The 13,109-nt window shown below is 41.0% G+C and overlaps 1 protein-coding gene across 2 annotated transcripts in view; it reads right to left on the minus strand.

The window, feature by feature from the left end:
• The window catches only part of LOC101744910 (voltage-dependent T-type calcium channel subunit alpha-1G), a 187,666-nt gene that overhangs the window by 140,269 nt on the left and 34,288 nt on the right, over positions 1-13,109 (minus strand). For both annotated transcript variants that reach the window (XM_062673401.1, XM_062673402.1), the window contains exon 2: positions 10,537-10,650. The gene's annotated coding sequence lies outside the window, so the exon portion shown is untranslated. The remainder of the gene's footprint in view (positions 1-10,536; positions 10,651-13,109) is intronic.

The raw sequence follows: 13,109 nt of genomic DNA on the forward strand, positions 1-13,109 counted from the left end.
TTGAATTGAACCAAGTTCAATTCACCCCATTCGGAGACTCGCCCCAGAGAGTTCTCCACTTCAGACACAAGTTTTGATCGTCTCTCTTGCACCACGCTCCGAGAGAGACTCTGATGGCCGATATATCGCGCATCCCCCGTGCTATCATCTGCATAGCAATGCATGCCATCAATAGACAGCATGTCATTGATATACAGGATGAAAAGCGTGGGGGAGAGCACCGAACCTTGTGGAACGCCAGCGTTAATGGTCATGGTATCAGAACAGTCACCGTCTACAACGACCGTGATGCTCCGCCCATCCAAAAAGCTAGCGATCCACTTGCAGAGACCCTCGGGGATTCCGTAAGATGGTAACTTCGATAGAAGTGCCCTATGCCAGACCCTGTCGAAGGCCTTCGCGATATCAAGGCTCACAGCAAGAGCCTCGCCCTTGCTCTCCAAGGCTTCAGCCCACCTGTGAGTAAGGTATACAAGAAGATCGCCAGCTGAGCGACCGTGACGGAAACCGTACTGTCGGTCACTGATCAGCTGGCGATCTTCAAGATACTTCAGGAGTTGTGTATTTATAATTCGCTCCATCACCTTGGAAAGCAAGGAAGTTATCGCGATAGGCCTGTAGCTCGATGGGTCCGACCGGTCACCCTTCTTGGGGATAGGGTGGACGTGGGCGGTCTTCCATGAAGACGGAACCCTGTTAGTGCAATAAGAGAGGCGATACAAACGCGTTAGCGCAGGTGTCAGCTCAGGGGCGCACGTTTTCAAAACCACTGCGGGGATGCCGTCTGGCCCACTCGACTTATGGACGTCCAGGAGTCGGAGCTCCCGCCTGACTGCACACTGTGTGAAGCAGATATCTGGCAGGGAGCTATCACACCGGGGGATGTTCGGTGGTGTGGCACCCCCGTCGTCCACAGTCGAGTTCGAGGCGAAGAGTTTGACCAGAAGGTCAGCCTTCTCTTTCGCGCTGTGGGCCAGATTGTCATCGGACTTGCGCAGTGGTGGGAGACTAGACCTGCAGAAGTTTCCTTCTGCAGCTTTGGCGAGCGACCAAAAAGCACGGCTCCCGGAGGGATAGCTCTTCAATCGCTCGCCAACTCTAGCGACGTGCTCCGACTTCGCCTTGGCAATTACCTTCTTGTAGGACCTGGAAGCGGCGTTATATTTCCGCCTTTCCCCTGAGATGTTAGGATCCCGACGTCTCCTGGCATTATCCCATGCCACGTATGCGGACCGCTTGAGGCGTGCAGCATCCCTGCTGGCATTGTTATACCAGGGTCTGCTGCGACCCCCAACGGGCACTTCAGAGGAGGGAATAAACAATTCCATCCCCTGGAGCACCACGTCTTTAAGACGGTCCGTACAGACGTCAGGATCAGCAGAGGAAAAGCAGAACCGCCCCCATGGGTAGGATGCGTAAAATTCACGCAATCCATCCCAATCTGCTGACATATACCGCCAAACTCTTCGATACCTGGTCGTCGTTCGACGATCAGGACGAGAGAGTGGTACGGCAGCACGAATAAGGCAGTGATCAGACGATCCAAGCGGAGCGTCGACCACCACACTGTATCCGGCCGGATCTGTGGTCAGCAGAAGGTCCAACAAAGAAGGCTCGTGCCCCTCGATATCTGGGACACGGGTGGGCTGTGTTACCAGCTGGGAGAAGCCGTAGGCCAAGGCGAAATCGTAGGCAGTCCGACCCGGGAGGTCAGTGGTTCTGGATCCCAACCACTCTTGGTGGTGAGCGTTAAAGTCTCCAAGAACCACCACCTCCGCAGATGGGTACTGCTCAAGCACGCGGTTAGTCCCCTCTTGCACATGCTCAAACAGAGCTGAACCTGCATCACTGCTGTGGGACCTGTACAGGCACGCGTAGATTCGGCTACGGCCCCCATGATCTACGCGCAGCCACAAGAGGGACAGGTCCCGTTGTTCGAGGCCCCGAAGACGGCGACAACAGACATCAGCCCGGACGAATACGCAGACCCCGGCTTTACGCAGGAAGTTGTGCTCCAATACGTAGCCGGGGTATTCAAGGTATGAGGTATCATCCGGAGCAGATATCTGCGTCTCCGTTAAAAAAAGCAGGGCAGGCTGCGCCGTCTCAAGGTGGTGGTGTACGGCGTCAAGGTTGCTATGTAGGCCCCTGACATTGCTGAAATCCACATTAAATGTGGAATGGGGGACCGCCTGTGAAACCCTTTTCTTTTTTTTTGTCGTCTTCATGATTCTTTAGTTTTCGGAGAGTAGGATAAGGAGAGGTAGGATGTTGGAGGTGAGATCGAGGCAACACCTGAATGAAGCGCGGAACATAGTACGTGCTCGACCACGGGTTGCGTGAGAGACTGACGCAGGGCATGGAAGGGCCCCCAGTCCACTCTGCGTGCGATCGCCGGGATCCACTCCGGTCTCCGACTCCGGCACGACGACCGCACGACAGGATTTTACACCGGTTGGCGGGACAGCTTCCCGGGGCGGAGTTTAGTAGAGACACCCGGGTTCAGGTCCCCTACTGACCGGCGGGCGGCAGCGGGTACCGTTTCACTGGGTCTCCCTATACCCCCGTCAAACAATCACGCCCCGTGAGTTCGCACGCACGTCTGCTCCGCAAGTTCCAGTCGTCACCAAGACTCAACCCCAACAAGGAAGGGGAAAGGGAAGGGATAGAACTGGCTCTCCAACCCACACGCCGGAACACAGCTAGGCTATTTGGCGGCGGACTCTAGTTGGAGGGTGGTCGCCAGCCAGTCGGACTAGGTCCTACCACCGGTTATGTTTTCGGCTCCCGTTTAGCACCACCCAGGGGTCACTTGTAGGGAATCGCGGGTTAAACCTACGGAAGCGGGAAGCACCAACCCCCAAATGAAATGCTTTACATGAAATGCTTTATTTTTTTCATAGAACTAGAAGGATACATTTATTTATTTATTGCGTTAATGGGTGGACGAGCTCACAGCCCACCTGGTGTTAAGTGATTACTGGAGCCCATAGACATCTACAACGTAAATGAGGCCACCCAGCTTGAGATTTGAGTTCTAAGGTCTCAGTATAGTTACAACGGCTGCCCCACCCTTCAAAACCATTACTGCTTCACGGCAGAAATAGGCAGTGTGGTGGTACCTACCCGTGCGGACTCACAAGAGGTCCTACCACCAGTAAAAATTTCTTGCAAAGAAGCAGATTTTAGAGCCATTCTTTAATAATTTATTAATTTAAATAAGTAATTTGTTAATAAAGAACAACCCGTGACTATAATACATATACGAACAGATTATTTTTACGCTTCAAAATATGTTATATAAATAATTTCATTTTGATTTCGTACAGTTGCTATCGAAGATATATTACTATATTAAAGACTGAAATTGAAAAACTTTTTCACAAATGTAAATTCGCATTATTTTACCTAAAATTAAATCAAATAAGGCTTGACACATGAATACGAGTACTAATGATATGAAGGAAGCACAGCTGATATTGGACACATATATTAATAACATTGGATTGTTTGTAGCGTTGAAATCCATAGGGGGAAACCGTCAGAAAATTTTTCTGAAGTACCATGAACATTTGAACGCATTATACGTTAAAAAATAAATGTTCGCCAAGAAGATACAATGTGAGTTGAACACTTTTTTAGCCTTCGAAACTTCAATCAATGTACAATATCGTTTTATTTTAGTTTTAGATGTTTTAGAGGAAATGTGTGATCGGAATCTTGTATCTTTGTGGAAAATTATCGAGAACATTCAAGTTCCTGTTTCAAGAATAAGAAATGACAATGAATTTACCGTGCAATACGAATTGCAAGCATTAGCAGATAACACTAAAGTTGAACTACAAAAACTGTCTAAGCGTTGTTTTTCTGGTGCGCCTATTCGTTACCATATGTATCAGCTGTTCCAAATAAATGTATTATATAATATTTTTATTGGTGGCTCTTGTGAATCCGCACGGGTAGGTGCCACCATCTGCCTATTTATACCGTGAAGCAGTAATGCGTTTCGATTTGAAGGGTGGGGTAGCCGTTGTAACTATACTGAGAACTTAGAACTTATATCTCAAGGTGGATGGCGCATTTACTTTGTAGATGTCTATGGGCTCCAGTAACCACTTAACACCAGGTAGACTGTGAGCTTGTCCACCCATCTAAGTAATTTAAAAAAATTAAAAAAATAGCATCAGATGGACCATCCTTGAAATTGTTCTATCATAACCACAAACAAAATTCCATTTAACATAAAACAATATATTTTATTCAATAAAACAGGCGATAGGACCTTTCTTCCGTTTTTTAATATTCATTCCAGTTCCGAGAGAGCCCTTGGCGTTCTCAAGTGCCAGGGGATGTAAATGTCATTTGCATCATGGATCCCGGTCTATCACGGTCTATCGCATAATATGGCGCTCGGTTCACTGCTCAATTCTAAGTACCTTGCTCTTTATTTATCCTAATGGCGACGTCAAAGTGGCTTGTCGAAAATAGAACACACCATTTGTTCAGGCCGTAATATATTCATTAAACTTATTTTTCAAGGAGGGCCTTTTTTATTGCTTAGAGAGATGGACGAGCTCACAGCCCACCTGGTGTTAAGTGGTTACTGGAGCCCATAGACATATACAACGTAAATGCTGCCACCGACACTGAGACATGAGTTCTAAGGTCTCAGTATAGTTACAACGGCTGCCCCACCCTTCAAACCGAAACGCATTACTGCTTCACGGCCGAAATTAGCGGCGTGGTGGTAAAAACCTACACGATCGAATTAAAAGGAAGTAGTATTTCGACTCTCACACAGTCATGCTATTATGCTATTCTTACAAATCGATTTTATTGTTGAATTTTCAAAAGAAATGAATCATTTCATGCATTCCACTGTGATATCTAAAGTGGCCTAGGACGTTAACATTTCAAAGATCACGAAAATGTTTATACGAATACGTTTTATCGTTTTTATAGCGGTTATAAAAAGATTGGGGGATTGTTACACGTCATTCTGAGATACCATAAATTATTATGCATCTGATGTAGTTTATTGTAGTTTTTTTCGGCAGATCGATGTGCACGTACTATCTTATGTAATATAAACGCTTTTTTTTTATTGCTTAGATGTGTGGACGAGCTCACAGCCCACCTGGTGTTAAGTGGTTACTGGAGCCCATAGACATCTACAACGTAAATGCGCCACCCACCTTGAGATATAAGTTCTAAGGTCTCAAGTATAGTTACAACGGCTGCCCCACCCTTCAAACCGAAACGCATTACTGCTTCACGGCAGAAATAGGCAGGGCGGTGGTACCTACCCGTGCGGACTCACAAGAGGCCTTACCACCAGTCAAGCAGATCGATGTGCACGTGTTATCTTATATCTTTAAACGAGCAATTCTTGTATATATATGTATATATAATCTGAATCTCGGAAACGGCTCCAACGATTTTCATAAAATATAGTATACAGAGGATTTCGGGGGCGATAAATCGATTTAGCTACGATTTATTTTCAGAAAATGTTGTTTGATTATCAAAAAAAAAAAAAACGAGCTAAGCTCGGTCATCATATAGTTTAATATAAACGCAATTACCATTTAGAGCTATGCATATCTAATTCCACGCTGTGTAAAATTAAGTTGAAAGCTTGTTTAATTGTTTTACAGGTTGCTCATTCCATTAAAGTGAATTTTCTCGCAATTCTTGTGATTTTTCCGGAACGATTTCCGGCATAGTTTCATTAACGTTTTTTTTTTATTACTTTGATTGATGGACGAGCTCACAGCCCACCTGGTGTTAAGTGGTTACTGGAGCCCATAGACATCCGCAGCTTAAATGCGCCACCCACCTTGAGATATAAGTTCTAAGGTCTCAAGTATAGTTACAACGGCTGCCCCACCCTTCAAACCGAAACGCAGTATTGCTTCACGCGGCAGAAATAGGCAGGGTGGTGGTACCTACCTGCGCGGACTCACAAGTGGTCCTACCACCAGTAATATAGGTACCAGTAAAATAGGTAGTGCGCAAGGAGTCCCAATCAAATTTAGCTACAGTCTAAATATTAATAATTCTAATATATCGTAGTATACATTTTCTAAAACTACTGGTAGTAGGTCGTATTTTGTAGCAACACCAGCAGGAACCGTCACATTGTCCAACAACCGCTTCATCGTTGTAAAATGAAATCTAGACTTTATATCCTCATACCTTAAGGGTTCATTCACGTTGTCATGTCTAAAGATGAAACAATCTAGGTCCACTAAATTGTTTGATGAAAAAAAGCTGTACATATAAAATTCTAAATGAATAAAATGTCAAAACTTAAGTGCTTTCTGTATTGGTATAATAAACATGGCAACATTTTCAAAGAACCGATTCACCAGCGAAGCCAATATTGAAGGATCCATCTCAACTAAAATGTGGCAGCCGTCAAGATTAGAGGAGCCGTTAAAAGATACCGCTTTGGCTAATTGAAACATTAAACTGGTATTTACAAGCTATTTTTTCGTGTTAGATTTTCTCGGTACCAGTTTTTCGTGGTAAAGATATTTTAAATAACACTAGTGGTCCTGCAGTAGTCGAAATTCGACTATAATTATAATTATAATATAATTTGAAATTTTTTGTTTAAACATTATTTATACTTCTATAATCACATATTTCGTCAAGACTACACTATAGAAACATAATATGAAAGACAAACGATATTAATATATTCTCAATTTGACCACAGACTTTAGACAATAACAAAAGCTTAACAATATACAAAGAGTATATATTATGTGTTATGTCAATTACAGGGTAGTGTGTAATGTTCTATTTATTGATTTAATGTATTTTTTATGTATAATTTGAAAAAAATATTAGTATTCTGCACTCCTTCTCTATATTCTGTATAAGTGTGGGAAATTTCATACTTCTCTGTCCGCGCAATTCTCGTAAAAAGGGGTACAAAGTTTTTCCTTCACGTAATACATTAATATATAGCTGTCACGAATGTGTAAAGTCATTTAAATATTCAATGTCATTTCGCAGGTACGTACGGTTTTGATTGTTCCCAAAATATTTGAAAATTAAGTTTTAATAAATGCGGTGTTGGGTTTTTTTTTGTTAGTTTTATCAGAATTGAAGTCGCTGTGGCCTAAAGGCGACACGGTTGATGTATGTATTCGTATCGAGCGATGTATAAATCCCGCAGGCGGATTCCAATGTTTTATAATATTATACCATACTATATATTGGATGTTATACTTCATGACAATAGAGCATCACATGTGTTTTAGGTATATCAGCACCTAAAGCTAAAGCTAAGAAAAACAAAAAAAACATATGTAATATAATTGTCAATCCAAAAAAATAAATAAAAATACTAAAAGAAAATCCATTGTCAAATGTTCTACAGATACAAATGCGCGTTTCCCAATGTTAGCGATGCGTTAAATATAAATTTGGAGCTGTGATTAGTATATTTGGTGTATGTTTGTTGTATGGTGAATTCGTTTTGTTAGGATAAGTTAACAAAAGTTTTAGCTTAGTTTTAAATTAACAAGATTTGTAAGAGGGAGTGCGCGGGGTTCAACGAGAGGTGAGGGGGCCTCGGACCGATGACCTGAGGCGAACGAAGTCAGTGCTGTGACCAAAGCAACGAACGCCGCGCGCTTCCTAACCACTAAAGTTTTGTCATTCCACGCCACCTTAGATAATAAATATTTTTCTCACTAAAACCTCTGTTAGTGCATTCCACGAACCTACGAACCAACATAAATTACACCCAACATTAGGGATCCATTGACAGATATAATGATAATAACAATGAGCCCTTTTATTTCCAACAACCTTACAAAACAGGGTTTTTTTTAAATTACAAAATTAAATATCAAACTTGTTCTGTTATTGGAACCCCACTCCGGGTATAGACCTCCTCCAGCTTACTCCATTTTCTCCATTCTTTGCTTTGCTTCTCCATTCTTTTCATACTGTTTCTATTATTTTGTCGATTCAACTCCTCTTTGGACGGCCTCTTCTTCTTTTGCCCATAGACGCACAAAAACCACAATTTCTGGCCACCTCAATGAATAACAAAATAAAACCTGTTTCTAGATTGAGCCTAAAATATCACACACATAACACAGAACAATATTCAATGATCATTCATAATTCCACACCATTGTCGGCTTTGTCAAAAGCCTGCTGATGAAATAGTTATACGAGTATACTATCGAAATCGGGAGAATTACGGCAATTAAAAATTACGTAGCATTTTCTTCGGTTTTAGCGAGTCGTTATTATAATATATAATAATTTTATGGTTCAGGTACGCGATAAAGATACGTTTTTAGTAATTTATAAAATAGCTAGCGGCCCGCTCTGGCTTCGCTCGGGTCTTTAACAAAAGTTTTAGTAAGGATCCCTAATTTTTGTTAAAAACAAATATGGCCTATGTCACTCGGAGATAGTGTAGCTTCCAAACTTATTAAAAATCTAAAAAAAGGACAAACACAGCTGTTCATCATACGAATCCTTGCCAAACATAGCAATCGAACCAGGACCATAAGTCTGGTAGTCAGGAGAGCTAACTACTGCATCATTAAGTATTCTCAAAGAAAGAGAGCTGAAATAGATTAATGCGTTAAAAATGTATGTTGGAGAAAGATGGTCTGCAACCATGGATGTTTTGCATCCTAGGACTGCAAAAAAATCAAGGAGAAATCATCGCCGGCAGCACGAGTCTTGTTGACCAGAGCAGGGTCAATGAAAGTAAGACGTAGCTCTGTTTGCTGGATTGAGGGCAGGATCATTCAACATGGCACTGATCAAGTACCCACTGCAATTACCATGAATCGAATGTATGTTTTTGCTTTCGATGCGTTCATGAATTGGTATTCCACCCGTTATTGAGAGGTTGTTAGAGCACTTAAACTTCAATGAATGAAGTAATCGCGATCCTCCGAGGAGATCCGGCGAGAAACTCAGTGGGCTTTTTAGGCAGACGAGCATACGGCCCACCTGATGGTGAGTGGTTACCGTCGCTCATGGACTTCAACAATGCCACTGCCTACCGTTTAATACTCTCCACAAGCCTTGTTTGAAGAAGGACATGTCATAGCGCTTGGGAAACACCATGGAGGGGAGCTCATTCCAAAGCCGGGTGGTACGTGGAAAAAAAAATCTCTGGAAACGCACTGTGGATGACCTCAGTGGCTCCAGGTAATATGGATAACCTCTACTCCGGTGGCGGGCGGTGCGATGGTAAAAACGAGATGATGGTATCATCTCGAACAATTCCTCAGAGCATTCCCCATGGAACATACGGTACGATATCGTACCTGTCAGATAGAGTCAAAACACGGTATGCTCCACTCCATAAATAGCTGGAATGAGGCTGGCCACCCGGACAAATCTTCACTACGCCCGAATATGGAACTTTAAAGTAATCGAAGAGATATTTTTTAGTCAAAAGAGTATCTACGCAGTATCTGGAAGTAGTGAAGAGTCATGGAGACCCAAAGTATTTAATTATGAAATATATTTTTGTTAGAAATGAAGTGACATTACAAATCGACGCTCGCATCGGTTTTATTGCCGAGGAAATATACAAACGCTGAGATTCATTGAATAACTTCACACCTTTTGTAAGAACAAGGGTAAAATATTCAGCTGGTGAAGAAAACGTCTCGTTTGAATGGCATCTGTAGTGTCAGGAACTACGCAGGGGTGTAAACTAGGCCAACTACGCCTATCTCGGGCCTTATCTTGTGGTTCCGTAGCGATTATGATGTTAACAATAGACTTTTGTTCAGGCTTTCTGGCGGAGAAACTGCGGTTAGATGTTATATACCCGTCGTTGTTGTTTCTACCGTTTCATGATCGTTATTGATGAATGCTGGTGATTAACAGTATGGCGTTTGTTTCTTCGTGTACCAATTGTTTAGCCTACAATAGGGTTCCTCAGTTTTAGTTAAGTTCTACTGTAAAAACCTAAACTTTAATCCCTTAATCATATTGTAATATCTCCGCAATCTTCTTTTCGTCTTTTATTAAATACGATTTTTTTAAATATCACGCAATAACGATAATTAAATTAAAATATCATTATTTTAAAATACTATTCGAAAACTTTGAATTTATTGATGTATTAGTACAAACTGCAGAACAAATCGTACATGATTTAAGCCAGGAAGCTAACAGCATTGTTTTTGGCAACCGTACGTACTGGAACATTCCGGAAAGTTCAGTCGTACCCGTTGGCTCAGTAACTACTGAAAGCCAATTAGTTTAGGAAACAAAGCAATTTACGTAATCACTGATGGCAGGGCCTTTTGTAAGCATGGGTGGCTAGCACCGTTCTGCTTATTTTCGTGGAGTAGGGTGACCATTGTTCCATATCAGGAGAGACCTCGACCTCGCACCTCAGAGTTGGGTCTATGGACTCTTCTTTCTGCTCATATATCTCTGTCTTGCGTTACTCCATGTATTTCTAGATCAGACATAGATTATTCACGTGGAAAGAGCTTGTTTATCGAATAATAAATGTATTTTACTCACCTTTTATTTTTTTTCAAATAGTAGTAATAGAAAAAATAAATCGTTCTTCAATTAAAGCACTGCACTTGAGAGAATTTGAAACTTTTTTGTGAAATCACATCGAAGGGAAAGTATCTGAAACAAGACAAGGGTGCGTTTAGATTAATTGGGTTTGTAAAAGAGCATAATGCATAATAAACAAAAGCATAATGATAAGCATGGCCGGTATCTTCCGCACAGAGAAAAAAAATATACGTGGAAGTTGACTTCGCTGGTGTTAGGCGATTACCGATGCTCAGAGATACCCAGAGCATACCATGGATGCTGTCACCTTCTTTGGGCTTTCCTCACCGGGTTTTCCACATTGTATTAGGAACCCTCACGGGGCCTTCCTCATTGTATTAAGGACTAAGGATAGACTGATCTTCATTAAAACATCACAAGTTAAGAAGACTACTAATTTACATTAGGTTGTACATTTTTATCTTAATCATAAAAAAAATAAAGTTCTTATCGCCCATCTATCACTAAAAACGATGTTTTTGTATTTTCAATGTTCATAATTATTTTAGACATCGCCATGCTTATTCGGAACGATACATGCTTCGACTTTAAACTGCCAAACATAACTATACAAAACTTTGAGTTCAACAAAACAAACAAGGAATATCTTTTATAGGATGTACACTAATAAAAGTAGAAATATTTGTAATTTTAGCAGGTATTTCATGAAGGCAGTTGATATTTCTTATAAGAAAGTGACTGACAAAAGCGTGACATCCGTGTCGTCTACATGTCATGGTTTCCTTGCCTTAGAGAGACAGAGAGAGAGAGAGAGAGAAAGAGCATACCTAATTGCTCACAAAAACTTATATGACATTGAAAATCAGTCAACAGGCACATATAATTTCTACAATAAGCAGTGTTAACACTAAAGACGATTTCTTCTAGGAAACCGTTTTCTCATAGGGATATTTTTAAACGACACGTCAGGTATGTAGGAGTGTATTACGATTGATAGAGATCTGTTAAAATGGACCAAACTAATATACATATTATAGGTATTCAGTGAATTAAATAGTTCATTTGCTTTTATTGTATTAAATTGCGTGCCATTAAAAACACGTATTAATAAAATAATATATATATCGAAATTGTTTTGGAATATTATAGAAATCCCCAACTACACTTACCTTTTTTTTTTTTGTTAACACTGGGGAATCCATTGACAGATACCCGGTCGATGGGGGTAACGGACCGGGTTATGTCGGACTCCGGCGCCTTCCGAGAGGAAGAAGTACCGACTAAGCCCCATCGAGCTCCACCCCACCGACTACACGAAGCTTACGGTACCGCGGTGCGCGTCGAAAGTCTCGCCTTAGCCGGGGTACCGGCTAAGGCGAGTAAGGTACTAATGTTAAGACAGGATCTCATCTCCGGGAAAATCCCGAAGAACCTCGTCTCGCGAGACACACCGCGAGCGGCGCACAGGAGTCACCTTGCACCGCTTCACCACTGGACCAACAGTCGATAGTCCCTACGAAACTACACGTACCTACATAACGTAATTCGGCTATTATTAAAAGGTTATAAATTAATTTCGTTTCACTTGTTTGAACATACGTCAACTGCAATCGTAAATCGTATTAGCAACCATTGCCCGTTTCTCATAAGTTATAATGTACATAAAATTTGTTATGATAAATCCAACTGTAAAACGTTTTCGGTCCGACCAAAGCAGTTCATTAACTATGGAGTCCGCTAATAAATACCAATACATATATATGTTATTGTTATGAAAATTGTGCTGAATGCGAAACGCACAGCTATTCTCGTACAACTCATAGAGTAATTTATCCGAATAGACGCATTACAGAATTCATATGAATACATAAATCCGTTCTACATTCAAACATTATGAATAATAGGCTTTTATATGTAAATAACGCGAATCAATTTCAATTTTTTATTCTTCATTTTAAATTGATAGGTGCTTCGAACCATATATTTTGTTATTGTTACAAATTTAAATTTAGAATTTTGAGGCTAATTTTTCGTATTACACATTTGGGGTCGTCTTAATGATAATTTATTTAGGCCATTAGTCAGAATTAATATAAACTCAATGTAATAGCGTTCCAAAATCACTGTTCCAAAAGTGGAAAATCCAATCCAAGCAGTGAACATTTTAGTAAAATCTTAAAAAAATTATTAACGTTTTTAAACGGAAGCTTATATTTTCAATTTATTTCAATGATGACACTAAAGCTTGATAATGGCTCCGGAAAAGAAAAGAAAATTGTTTGGCAAACAGAGACGAAATACTAAATCTAAATCTATTTAAATATTTACGAGTGCCCTGGCGTCTTCGAGCTCTACTGGAACACCCAATCGTTTGTTCATATCGCCTATTTCCCTTCATGACTCCCCGATTCCCAATGTTCTAAGTAATTATTTAAACACAGGTTGTATTAAAAAATTCCGAACATAAATACAATAGTACCTACACTAGCACCTACACTCTCGCGAAGCAATTAAAATCATTAAGCCAGATCAGTTAAGACTTCAATCATAAAGTTGTTGTATCATTGAGT

This window comes from Bombyx mori, chromosome 17, assembly GCF_030269925.1.
Source record: "Bombyx mori chromosome 17, ASM3026992v2".
Classification (NCBI taxonomy): domain Eukaryota; kingdom Metazoa; phylum Arthropoda; class Insecta; order Lepidoptera; family Bombycidae; genus Bombyx; species Bombyx mori.